This window comes from Amphiura filiformis, chromosome 7, assembly GCF_039555335.1.
Source record: "Amphiura filiformis chromosome 7, Afil_fr2py, whole genome shotgun sequence".
NCBI classification, from domain to species: domain Eukaryota; kingdom Metazoa; phylum Echinodermata; class Ophiuroidea; order Amphilepidida; family Amphiuridae; genus Amphiura; species Amphiura filiformis.
In genome coordinates this window covers 3,902,139-3,915,254 of record NC_092634.1, presented here as the reverse complement: position 1 = coordinate 3,915,254, position 13,116 = coordinate 3,902,139, and the positions used below count along the sequence as shown (strand labels likewise).

General features: G+C 36.2%; 1 protein-coding gene across 1 annotated transcript in view; it reads left to right on the top strand.

The window, feature by feature from the left end:
- Window positions 1–13,116, top strand: part of LOC140156568 (rho guanine nucleotide exchange factor TIAM1-like) — a 128,312-nt gene that overhangs the window by 31,975 nt on the left and 83,221 nt on the right. The window lies entirely within an intron of this gene.

The window sequence follows — 13,116 nt, the reverse complement described above, 5'->3', positions numbered from 1 at the left end:
TGACTAAAGTGACTTAATTACAATTGGGACCCTTCGTAAGTAATAGGGATTAACTACAGGGCCCTTCGTAAAGTTAAGTCTTATAAGTCTTATAAGTAAAAGGGTATTTGTAACTTACAAATGTTTACTTGCATTAAGAAGGGTTAAAAGTTTAGTACAATTGACACAGGTCTTAGAAGTTAAACCAAATCTGTATTTAATGCGTGATACATGGGCTCTATAGTATAAATACAAGTTCTTCACAAGATGGGAGCAACTATGAGAACTATCATTATGCAGGGGTAAAAAAGTTGATGACCTGATCTTCAAAGATGAACCTAACATAGCAACGGATGGATATGTGGATGTGCCAATTCATGCTGAATGAGCTGGCACATCTTATTTTGGATCAAACACAGGTGTGATTTACCCTTCAAAAAGGGAAACTGAATAATCTATGGCTTGGGGTCCCAAACTTTTATGGAACACCACCACTTGTTGAAAATCAGTCCACTCGCATCACCATGCCGCAATGGTGTCATACCTATAGGATTTATAAATGTATCGCTGATCATGCTGATTTTGATTTTCACCTTATTGCTGCTATTGCTTAACCTGTTACTATTTACAAATGATCCAAATGTCAGCCATATTTCACAAGCTTATAATAGAATGGTAAATACCTGTCAAAGGAACAGCCTCATTAAGCTATGAGAAACCTGTGAAAATGACAAAGAATCACCTGATATGCTGGTATTAACACAATTACTGCATCATTCATCTTGACAAAGTTCATAAACTTGGATTTGCTTGTGTTGAAACAGATCTGTCCTTTATTTTAAAAGGGATGAGTTGTGGTTCCTGAAGGTCAATTAATTAGGTTATGAATCAACACAAGATGGAACTGTGTAATTGGGGATTGGGTTGCCTGAAGTCGGAACTGTGTAATTGGGGATTGGGTTGCCTGACGATCATTAGGTACAAGATCTAATCAAGTTATTATACACAATGACCACTATGCCATATCATATTTACTGTCTTAGTTCATTCATACCACAGTGGCTAACATATTATTGAACTTTGCCAAGTGGGGATCTGGCTATTCCTTACACAATCTCCAAAGGTAAAGTTCGTAATGATTTGAAAATATTGAACTTGGAATTTTGAGTTGAGAATGTATAAACTGGTTCAAATTAGAGTTTCCTATTAATTAATAGAGAGATTTTCATTTTTGTGAGATAAAGTAACCTAGGTTGAATCAAGTCCTTTGTAAGGCATTTAAAAAAATCTAATTTGTTTCCCTTACATTACAAAATATTCAAATTTCAAAATCTTTCCACCAGAACTACTTGACAACAGACTTGATCATTAATATTTTACCATAAGGCCAAAAAAGAAAAAAGATTGTTTGCTTGTCCTCCACCAACCGACCCTAATCGGGAAAATCTGTAAAAAGGTGGTTTTTTGTTTGTTTTACTGTACAAATGAATACCAACCCTAATTTTTGAAATTCCAGAATTTTTTTTTCTTTCAACATTTTTGACATCCTGAATTATTTTTACAGTTTCTACACACTTCTAAATTGTTTTAAAAACATGAATGAAGTGGTATACAGTAGAGAAATATCCCAGTTCGCAACTATTTGGGCTATTTATTAAAAGGGCATTTCGTGATCCACAGCCTCATCCCCCACTTTTCTCAAAAAAGTTGAGATTTTTATATCACTGGAAACCTCTGGCTACATAATGTTTATGTACAAAATATTTCTTGCAGATTAATTCGCTTAGCAAAGATATCGTGAAATTTGAATTTCGTTCTGGTGCACCAGAACGAAATTACAACGCATTGTCTATGGAGCAGTGTAATACACATAATCATGCATAACTCATGAACGCAAAAATCGGAATCAACTGAAATTTTGGGAATAGGTTTCTTTCGTGGATATCTAATGAAAAATGACATAAATAGAGGATGCTAGGATCACGAAATACTCCTTTAAGCTTATTAAACGCATACAGTCATGTCATGTTTTGGCTATGACCTTTAAAAAAAAAAGTAACAAATTAATAATAAACATAACTCGCATTTTCTTTTCTTTTTTTGACGTACCTATATATTAATGGGAAACAACAGCATTTTTAAGGCTACTCAAGAAGAAGAGGAAGAAGACTGTTAAAAATACCTACTATTCATTTTGACACAAGCCAGCAGTTTTACTGCTTCAGCTTTTACAAAGGAGTATAAAAGAGCTGACAAAAATAATAACTCTGGGAAGATTTTGCACTGTCATGCATCTATATATGAGAAGGTGTTATAATATGATGAAATTATGATATATCTGCTTAATATCATCCAAATTCCTGTGTCTTCTATAATCAAAATAGACAAAATATATAGTGCACTAAGCACAGGCAGAACGCCTATGTTGATCCACAAGCCTCAGCATACTTTACAGGAAGAGCAAGACGGATTTTGATCATGCTGGTTTATTGATTTATACACTCACCAGGACACATTATACATTAATAAGAAATGAAAACACAGTGATGTTATATTATCAGTTTCATGCATGACCATTCAGCTTAACGTTCCCCGCAAAAGTCATTTCTATCCAATCAAATCTAAAATGACACCATTATCTGATCATCAATGTCCACTTCAGTTTGTGAATTCACATTTGCTACAAGTCTTGCTTTTCTGTAGTAATTCACATTAGACTTGCTACAAGTCCTTGGGCTTTTCTGTAGTAATTCACATTAGACTTGCTACAAGTCCTTGGGTTTTTCTGTAGTAATAGTACTAATTGATTTGATCCATTTTGAATTTCTACCCACTTTGAACATGTTTATTCATAATCATCATCATCATTATTTTACTTCCAGTGTCACCTGCAAAATTTTCACACAAACTATTTCTACTGCAAACGTTATCACATATTCACCACTATTAACTACTTCAATAGGTGGTTGACGGATTCACTTGCATCATTACGCATTCACCTTTATCCAATCTCTATTTCTGCTGGGGCCGTTACGGCACATTCCTCGCATCACCCCAAATTCACTCAAATTCACCTGCAACAGTTTGCTCAGTAGAAATCCAAGTTAAGAATGCTACAAGTACATGGAATGATGCAAATTTGTTGAAATAGATGAAGCCAAGTTTACATATTAATTGGGAATGAACATTTTGTTATTTTGTCAGTGTTTGATGACAAGGAAGTGAAATCCAATCATCGTAACTTAAGGCAATTCGTCTGAATCTGAAATGATGAAAGTATCCATGAACAGATCTGATTTGAAATTGACAAGTACATATCGTCATTGGGCAGGAAAAACCTAGATGTGTCATTAGCCCCTGAACATGTTTAAAGCAAAACCTCCTATGTAACCATTTGGGAGTTTTGTTTTAAACATGTTCAGGGGCCACAATCACATAGGTTTTTCTGTTGAGGGATTAATGCTAGAAGGTCCTATCTGCAATAGCTGCCCTAAAGACAATATGGCCATTTCTGCATTCTATATTGTACACATATGAAACCTGGCAGCTATTGCAGATGGGCCTTTGTTGCGCTACACGCTCACTGGCCAACCAGAGATATTGCATCGTAACAAGAAATGAAAACCAAAAAATGATAACTGAATCAGTTTTGTGTGACAGTGGAGATGAAATTTGAGCATGTATCTTTCATACTTGGTTAAATATTATTGATGATGTCTGTATCTTTTGACAACTTTGATTTCTAAATGATTTTCATACAATGGAAGCTGCTTGGGTGGTAGATGATAGGAAAACACACAGAAATATGACAATCAGGTTTTTTAGCTGTTTTATTGAGGCAACTTCAGTAAAAACAATAGATTCCCTGGCTTCGGGTTAGAAAACTTTTACACCATGCTCAACAAAATACAAAATAATGCTCAACAAAATACAAAATCAGTAAGTATTACAAGATGTTTTGGGTGAGATCCAAAAGTTGATCAGTGCTATGGTTATGGTATAGACTTGGTATATCCGGCAACCCAGGTGCCCCAAATCCTACATTCTCCACAATGCAACCAGATACTGACTGTGCTCATCATCAAGTCACTGATTGTAGATTCCAAGATCAAAGACGATATCCAGTGTAGATTGAACCAGGATCTAACCTTTACACAAAGATTAATTAATACTTAATAGCACTATACCGGTAGTGGATCTAATGGTGCTGATGTTGGAAAAATGCTGAGCCATCCCATGAAAGAGATTTTTAATTATGTTGTTTGTTTATTTGTACTTTTTTGTTCTTTATTCTTTTGTTATGTTTGTTCGTTTTGATTGTTCAAGGTGAAAAATCGCAGCTTAACCTTTTCTTTGGAAAAAATTTTTTCTTCATAATGATAAAGATTAATATTGGCCAAGTTGGCTATCAATTTAAAATCTGCACTCCCCGTGGAAGAGTTTTGGAAATATCTTCCACTGAGTGAGTACGAATTTCAAATGGAAAAAAAATGTTTAAATTGAGCTACCTAATATGTTCATTCCATTTGAAATTCAAACTCCCTCTGTGGAAGATATTTCCAAAATATTTCACAGAGGGAGTGTGGATTTCAAATGGAATAGTCCATAGATTAAAATGTCATGCACGCAGTTGTTCTAATTGCGCTTCACATAATGCGTAACTTGCAAACATAAGTTAAGGCCTATTTGAAGCACAAACAAAGAATAGTGAATGATTAGTAGTGGATTATGACCAACAATTGTAAGGCCTACTATGAATAGGGTTCTCGTTAAGTTTATTTAATTAAAGAAAATTTCTCTCAATTATCTGGATCAACACCTTACAGGTGAAAGCTTTATTGGGCTATTCCAGTTGAAATCCATACACCCCTTGTTCAAGGCACAAACCTTCCACACAAAATGTATAGATTTCAAATGTCATCCATTCAGGTAATTGCATTTGAAATTCACACTCCCTGTGTGGAAGATAAAGGTCCTGTCTTCCATAGGAGGGTGTATGGATTTCAACTGGAATAGCCCATTTTGGAGCAGACAACAGTGAATGGGTGACTCCATTTGAAATTCACACTACCTGTGTGGAAGATTAAGGCTATGTCTTCCATAGGGGGGCTGGATTTTAACTGGAATAGCCCAATATAGGAACCAGTGTTACACAAGTGATAATATGCACGTATCCTTCTTTATGTTTCCTTCCAACGGACCTTAGGAAGTCATTTAGTGCCTATAAGATGACGTAGACCCGGTACATCAACCAGAAAATTTATGTTCCATGAAATCTGACCGACATTAACATGCACCAATCATTCATGTAACAATTTCCTAGGCATGATATTTTGAATGTGATGTACACTCTTAGCACATACCCATACTCTTACCACATCTTATACAAGTGGCTAATCGTACACAGTGGTATATAAAATAATCCATCCAAATCTCATCTGAAGACAGAATTATTACAGCATCAGCATCTGTTGAAGACGCTAATCGATCTAGCAAAAACATTCCAGGTGAGCAAAAACAATAGTATGACTGTTGATTGAAGTCAAATCTGTTATTATGAATTTCTTTTGAGTTAACCCAAAGTACAGATCCTGTTAGTCACCAGGATCTGTACAGAGTGCAGAGCCGACTCGGATCTGATGGTTTATCTTGAAGTAGGCAGACAGGGGTACTGCACCAGAGTTCATCCGTGACATTTGCCTGACATTTGCCCAAAATATGGGTAAAAGTTGTAAAATTACTGTGTTAAATTTATTGGGCTGAAAATTTGGACTTTCAGTATAGCGATGGGTCCAAACCAAAATTGAATACACCCCCCCCCCCTTCGGTCCCCTGTCTAACATCTCAAGCCGTAAGGATGTATAGTAGTAATATTGAAGTCATAACAAGTATAAATATCAAAGACAAGAAACAGGTAATATGTCATCGTATCACAAGTGTTGGTTCAATATTGGTTACCAAGATTAAATGAGATAGTCAACCTTATCCTTTTACTAATTGAATGTTTCCTTTGTTTTCATAAGTCAAGTTGAACCTGTTGAAACAAAGAAACAAGAAATAACACCTGTAAGCTTCTCATTAACTCAGAATTACCTCATTTTAAACATTTGAATACTGCTACTGCTTATAGTGTTTCTGATTGGTTATTCATCTGACCAATTAAAATACAGCTCTTCTTCAACTCTACCACCTTATCATATTGCTGATTGGCTCAATAAATCGTAGCAGCCTTCTTGTAACCAATTGGCAGGTAGTACTCGCAGGGTTAGGACATCTTGAACAACCCTTGCTGTTATTTATTCCCACCTTCTCTGTTTTTGTTTTGTTATATTTTGTATTGTCTTTTCTCCTTTCACTTTTGTGTTTCTTTTTGTTGTTGATGTTGTTGTTGCTTTGTTTGTTGTTCTTAATCTTAGCTATCATTGACAAATTCTACGAAAAGAAGTATTATTAAATATGTATTTAAAAAAAAAACAGGTTTAAAAAGGAGTTGAAATAATAATTAGGCCTATAGAATATGAATTTTAATAATTTTGTCATTGTTATAAGAAGGCGGAGACAAATGGGGAATAGCTTTACTTGTTTGTGAAAAGAACTATAATTACTACAAGGATAATAATATTATTACTACCTTATTGGTAGGAAATCTATGCCTATTATGTGGGACAACCTTAACTTTCAGGGGTAACAGTCTTAACTAAACTTGACCAAATCTATGAATCATATAAAAGGTTATTTTGGTATTTATACTGCAGGCTAATGTCATTGTGCGGTATACTGTCTATTTTGGCCTGTCAATTTTATTTTCATTAGCGAAACAGGTTATGAAAATCTTAAGCATGCATGTGTAGACATTTCAAATAGTACATTGCAAGAAATATCGTTCTTGATCATGTTGATAGAGCAAAAAATTGAAATTAATGTATTTTTTGTTTTCTTCAGCATAGTGTTGTAAATCCCAGTTATCTTCACAGTTGATAATGAAAAGTGGCAAGGTGGCTGAGCACCTACTCTATCATTGATTGGTTGAAATTGTTGATTTTGATCAATTCATCAAAGATATTTGAAATTTGGGTAAAAATCAGGCTTTTTATGATTTTTTGGTAAAATTGAGCTTTTTGAAAAAAAATGTTTTTGCAAATTTTTCAAAGTTGGTCATAATTCATTTTTTGTTATGTGGTCCGAAAAATTTGGCTCTTTGTCAAAAGGGTTACATTGTAAGTTTTTGTAAATTCCCACTTTATTCCAAACAACCCAATCATATGAATGCAAAGACTACAAACATTTATTAAACTCATCACAAAAATAGGCCTTGTGTGGATTTGTGGCAAACAAAAATTGCTTAGCCGCTGTTTTTCGATCGCAAATAGAGGATGTAGAGGTGACGATATGGTTTAATGCATAACAGGATATTGGTGTAGAATGCGAAGATAGAGAAAGGAAACAGGTCCTGATCAGTTGAAGGTGCACACAGGCAAATATAGGGCATTATTTTGCAGGCGGTAATTTTCACAATCCCATAAATGATTATTTAAACAAGATAAGAATAGGAATAAGTGAACTATAGACCTGTGGAAATTGTTAGTAAATTTTGTTATTTTTACATTTTTAGTACAAATAATGCTTGAGTGATGAGAATTAAGTTTGAAATTATGTGGATTTGGAAAGTTATGTGGATTTTGAAGATGTGAAAATATTTTGATGTGAAACTTGAGACTGGTTTGGTTTTAACATTTTAATTTGGGGAAAGCAGGTTGTTTGTTCAAATTTTCTTCAATGTCAATTATGAATAATAATTGTATGATGAAGAGTTTTGTCAAATAGGGTGGGGACTGACTGCTTGTCCTAAGGTTTGCTAATCTGAAAAAAGGTTAGTCCAAAAATGAAAATAAATAGTTTGGTAATCCGAAAGTTAGGGTTAGGATGAGGGGTAAGGTTTAGTGTTACATTAGTTTTAGATTACTAGCAAATTATTGGACTGGCAACCCAAGGACTATCAAAACTTAGACTAGTGGACCTAATGGGAGAAAAGGATGTAGACCAGTAGGGTTGTCCCTATACCCCTGCACCTTCAAAGTATGTGATTTAGAAGGGTTATAAGTGTATAAGATATTTTCACAAGAAGTGTTGTTATTTGACATTATACATTAGCTGCAGTTTGTGGCCAAGAACGGATGCAGGGTGTTATAAGGGGTGGCACCCCTTGTATTTTTCTGGCAAAATCAGCCTAGCTAACATTTTTTGGTCCTAACAGCTCCTGGATCTGCAGCTGGTGGCCCTTGCAGACTTGGCAGAGCATGTCTCTGGATAATTATAAAGTGACAGGGCCCGAAAGAAGTGCTAACTAATGTAGGAGGCTCCATTTCCATTTCAGGTACACCTATCATTACTTAAGAACAGATATGGTAGCTTTGTCCAGCTGGTATACCAGTACATGTCATTTTGAGCCACTGTCACATTTTTGTACAATAACATTTTACAAGCGGGAAACATAATTTAAATCATTTATAGCTTAGGCCTAGAACTTTGGAAAGCAAAAGCAAAAGCAAAGTAATGTTTCCGGACAATATAATTTGTTTATTTTTTATAACACACTTCCTTGATCTGTGAAAGTTTAAATTTGGACCAATGTACCACAGGAACCTTGTTACTTCAGGGGCCTATTCCTATGAACCACCCTGGATGGTTGTAGCACAACTATTTTACAAAACAACTTCCTTTTATGAATTTGAAAAAAATAATACAAAAATATCAGTGTCGTAGGAAATATTAAAAAAAAGGCTCTAAACGTTTCAACAATGTTGTATTTTACTCTGGGACCACTGAATCAATATGTGACATGATCAAGAGGAATGACTCTGGTGCATTGGTATACATTGTCATGCGAAATCAAGCACCGGCACATTCCCTGTTTGCTTTCATGAAATAATTGAGCTAAATTCCCCTGGACTAGGAACTAACTGCTTAATATTGTCTTGGTTACTCACACAAGAACTCGGGGAGATGACCTGGGGGCTCACTCACAGGTGGTATGGGTATGTGCGGCGGTCAAAGGTCCCTTTTTCAGGCTCTCTGGCAGTTCCTTATGACCTACATTTGCATCATGCTCCAGTTCATTGAGCCTCAAACTCTGACAATAGAGGCCGTCAGCCTTTCACCATCTTGTGGGTACAAATGATCTGCATGTTCATGCGTCGGACATTACGCACAGTGCGCCTCTTGCCACGCAGCTGTTATCATGCATCAACGCGGAGCCGATTTGATGTTCACGCATGGAGATTGAACGACCATCACAGCGTGTACCCACAAGATGGTCGCATATGACGTCACACTGATGGCCTCTATTGTAGCTCTTTAGTTCGAATTTGGAAAAACATTTGAATTTGTTAGCTCCAAAGCCTCTAATTTGGCCCAATTTTAGTTCACAGACCCCACAAAAATGTTGAAATTTCAGTTCATCAAGCCCCTATTTTACCTAAAAATCAGTTCATAGTTCCCAAAGTTTGGCGCTGCATGCCCACATCCCTACCAAAATTTAAGTTGAGTGCCCCCCATTGACGATCCTGTCTTCATTGTGGTGCGCTAGCTGCACATCCCTAGTTTTCAATGGCTCAATGGTTCGTTTGTTTTTCTTGGGACATAGCGTTCAGCAAACGTAAAGTCTTCTCTTGATATTTTATATCTCAAAACGTGGGACTTACTATTAGTTAATTAAACATATCTTCTATGCAAGTCCAATTAAAACACTTACTATATGGGACGTTTCAAGAGCTAAGGTCTGCTCTTTTCATCAGCCAGATGATGCACTGATCTGCTTGAGTTGTTGCTAGTTGACTTCTTGTTGGTATTGATTAAAGTAAAACTCTCATCACCAGTGATCAATACATCATAAATCTTTATTTATGCAGATCAGTGCATCATCTGGCTGATGAAAAGAGCAGACCTTAGCTCTTGAAACATCCCTTACAGTAAGTGTTTTAATTGGACGTGCATAGAAGAAATGTTTAATTTAATGGAATACTATAGTCCTGATGAACTTAATCAAGAAAGTGGGACTTATTATGTTGAAGTCTATAGCCAGCATGCAAAGCATTAAGACTGCTACTGTGAAGATCCTGCAGTCATGTGAGGACAAATCATACACAAAACTCTGGATTTTAAAGTTTCACCTTGTATATTTGACCATGTATACAATGTCCTTCAATAAGGTAATCATTATACTACAGGGCGTCATGGATGGCGACAGTTTTCCCATGTCATGGTTGACCCATGAATCCCAGCATCCTTCCTGTCAGCAACTGTATGCTCCATCCATATTGATGATCCACAAGAATTAAATAGAAAGCAGTGTTGCCAAAACAGCCTTTGTATCGGAGCACAGAATGAGATTTTCCAGTTTCTAAGGGCTGTGAGCAAAATTGTACAATTGATTTGTTGGGAGTCAGCCATTTTTTTCCTTGCTCTTTTTCTTCATTCTGTTTCTTTCTAGTTTGCTCTTCATACAGGTCAGCATGCTTTAATATAGCAGACCTGCCAACTGTCCCTCATTTGGGGTTTACCAAAGTGAAAAAGAGGGATTACCTCTGTTTTCTGAAAATTTCAGTGATGGCAAATTTAAATGTAAGAACAGCAGAAAGTGATGCAAATTTCACTTTAAAATTTTACTGTAGCTTTCTCTTTAGTCTATTGTGATAAATTCAGACCTGCAAAACCTTCTCTGAAAGTCTTTGAATTTGTCGGTACCTGGTTTGTGTACATGTACATGTACAAGGTTTTGGTCTCAATGTCCCTCTTTCTAACTTCGGTAGGTCTGTTATAGCTTTTGAGCTTGACTTGAGCATTTTGCTTGATCCTGGTCCCATCAGGACCCAAGTGTGTGTCCACTCGGACTGACTGGTTAAATAAAAATATTGCCATTGCCCACTGGTCAAGCAATAAAATAAAAAATACAGTGACTTATAACGCGCAACTTACATTAAGTGGATCTAAAGGTGCTGTTGTGAAGCACAATTTAATGCAGCATTTTGCGGTCAATTGTGAGATATTAATGACCTCAATTTGCATTCTCTTTTTTACAAATAATAAAATATGATTGGATCACACGCATCACATATATTCATGAGGTTATGAATTTATCATAGGAGCCCAATTTGGCTCCTGAATGACGACACTGGCATTGATGACTTCATAACAGGGCAGCGTGCTCACTACATGTAGCCATCTGGTGGTCATTGTAAATAAGCTTGTGGCCTTTGCAGTGAATGATGCTGACCTTATAATTGAGATGGCTGCCATATGGATGGGCGCACTAAGTCATAATTAAACTCAAGATAAAATAAAAACTTCAGTTTTCGCATGTCATTCACAAGCTTGTAAAAGACACAATAACTTTTTATCAGTAAGCACTATAATAATAATAATAATAATAATAATAATAGTAATTTAGTAAAGAACAGTAACTCACTAGTATTAGAAGACACTGGTAATGTCGTCTATTTTATAAAAATTGAATTACTATCTGACAAGTCGCTGATAAATATCGACTTGGAGATATGATATCTGGTTTGTCTGTCAACCAAACCAAGTTTTGTTTTTAATATATAAACATTTGGCAGAAGCCGGCAAAGCCCAATAGTGCTCAATGGATGCCATCCAAATATAATGGGACAGAGATATGGGAAGAGGTCCAATTTTAGAAGCAGGAGGAAATCGGAACATGGGAGGACGAACATGGATCGGCAACCAAACTAGCATGTTGCAACTCAGGGAAAGACAACTACACTACCCTGTCCTCCAATAAACTCTCTGTAGGAACATCAGCCTCTCCATTTGGAGAACCAGCAGAAGGGTGGAAGGGCCAGTGGATCCCTTGTGTGCTCATCTCTCTGGTTATCTAGGGTCTGTGTTATAGTCTTCACCCGCAACACATGAATTTCAAGATATCTTGTTTTTATATATGGCTTGGTTATTTTGACTATTGAATGTATCATAACAGTGTGTATGCAGTTGTTTGTTGTTCCTTCATCTCTTCACATTGGTTAGTCATTTGAAGAACCTGCAGAAGGGTGGAAGGGCTGGTGTGGGTATGTCTTGCACTCATCCTTCTATGTGTAATCTTCAAGCATGATGCTTATAATGACAAGATGTCTTGTCTTCATCTGACTTGTCTCTGTGGCTTGTTTGTTTTGAATATTGAATCTATCATAGGATTGTGGTTAGTGTGTGGGCAGTTGTTTGTTGTTGACTATTATTTTATTTGGAGCTTCATGGCCATCCAGGGTAATGCTATTATTGGTAAGTTAGCGTCACCAAGGTCTTAACCACTTCCACGTGAGACAATGATCATTATGTGATGCGATCAAGCAAAATGAGTCGGACTTGGAAATGTTGATTTTGAGAAATAGCCAATAATGGTATTCAACTTCCTTTGTATTTTATTGTTCTAAGCATCACTAAAATGACCATATCTCTGGAACTGTAATTTTAATTATGAGGGGTTTTCAGCAAGATAAAGCTCTGAGAATGGCTGATGTAATGAATTGAAAACTGAATTTTGATTTTGATCGACATCAGACTCATTTCACTAGATCGCATCACATTTGCTCTCCTTTGCAAAAAATTTGCATAGAAAATTAGTAAAAGTTTTCAAAAAGTAAGAGACAGATAATATCAAGTATAAAAGATGACTCAAATAGTTGCACTTATCTCCTGTACACTCTGGTACATGTGTTGAGGTACCACCCTAGTTTCTATGGCAACGTGTTTGCATGATATCATCTTTTTCCTTTCAAATGACATAAAGTATCAAAGTAAGCACCACAAATGAGAAAATTGATTTTAGATATGAGGACCTGAAATAGGGATGTAATTCTCTCCAAATTTGTGTTATCTTGCAAGCTGTCTGCAAATGGCCTGTGCTTTTTAGTCTCGCTCTGTTCTAACTTGGAATTGTTGCATGAATTGAGGAAGATTAAGGTTATGTCTTCCACAGGGGGTGTATGGAGTTCAACTGGAATAACCCAGTTTGGAGCAGACGACGCTGAATGGGTGATGTCATTTGAAATCTACACTCCCTGTGTGGGAGATTAAGGGGATGTATGGATTTCAACTGGAATAGCTCATTTCCTATATCCATCT